Source organism: Aquila chrysaetos, chromosome Z, assembly GCF_900496995.4.
Source record: "Aquila chrysaetos chrysaetos chromosome Z, bAquChr1.4, whole genome shotgun sequence".
NCBI classification, from domain to species: Eukaryota; Metazoa; Chordata; class Aves; order Accipitriformes; family Accipitridae; genus Aquila; species Aquila chrysaetos.
The window spans coordinates 70,774,133-70,775,481 of record NC_044030.1 but is presented as its reverse complement, the minus strand read 5'-3'; positions in this window follow the sequence as shown (position 1 = coordinate 70,775,481).

The window sequence follows — 1,349 nt, the reverse complement described above, 5'->3', positions numbered from 1 at the left end:
TGGCTGTGTCCCCTCCCAACTTCTTGTGCCCCTCCAGCCTTCTTGCTGGCTGGGCATGAGAAGCTGAAAAATCCTTGACTTCAGACTAAACATTACTTAGCAACAAGTGAAAACATCAGTGTGTTATCAACATTCTTTGCATACTGAACTCAAAACATAGCACTATACTAGCTACTAGGAAGACAATTAACTCTATCCCAGCTGAAACCAGGACAGTCCCTTACTGATAGGCTTGTGTTTTTATACTTCCTTGAAGTAGTTATGCCTCAATGTAGTCAGCGAGACAGACTGAGTGGTATAGAGCCAGGTTGTGGCTACATATGGCTCATTTCCTGTACTCAGGAGGCAGCCCTCCTTCTATACCTTAGTGTAATTCCTGTTGCAGCCACTTGTGAGAACCCAGTGTGCTGTAAGGATGGAGATACTCCCTAAAAATGCTGGCTAGCAACTGATTCAAATTCCCCATGGCCCCAGAATTTCTTGGTTTGGATATTGGCAGCAAGGCAAAGCTGATCTCTTGGAAGTAGATTTTTTCCTGTATACAGCAGAACTAAAAATAAAAAACCTTTCTTTGTGTAGATGTCATGGTTTAACCCCAGCCAGCAACTAAGCACCACACAGCTGCTCACTCACTCCCCCCCACACCCAGTGGGATGGGGGAGAAAATTGGGAAAAAGAAGCAAAACCCACGGGTTGAGATAAGAACGGTTTAATAGAACAGAAAAGAAGAAACTAATAATGATAACGATAACACTAATAAAATGACAACAGCAATAATGAAAGGATTGGAATGTACAAATGATGCGCAGTGCAATTGCTCACCACCCGCCGATCGACACCCAGTTAGTCCCCGAGCGGCAATTCCCCAACCCCCCAACTCCCCCCAGTTCCTATACTAGATGTGACGTCCCATGGTATGGAATACCCTGCTGGCCAGTTTGGGTCAGGTGCCCTGGCTGTGTCCTGTGCCAACTTCTTGTGCCCCTCCAGCTTTCTCGCTGGCTGGGCATGAGAAGCTGAAAAATCCTTGACTTTAGTGTAAACACTACTTAGCAACAACTGAAAACATCAGTGTTATCAACATTCTTCACATACTGAACTCAAAACATAGCACCCTACCAGCTACTAGGAAGACAGTTAACTCTATCCCAGCTGAAACTAGGACAGTAGACTTCGTATGAAGTGGGCATGCTTTTTTTTTTTTTTTATCTTTTAATTAAAAACTTGCTATATTAAGTAAAAGGGTTGAATGAAGACATCAATAGTAAACTTCTTTGTTCAAATACAAATTTTCATATAAAACTCATAGAAATTTACTTCTATTTATTGAAAGAAAAAGGGAAAAGTTC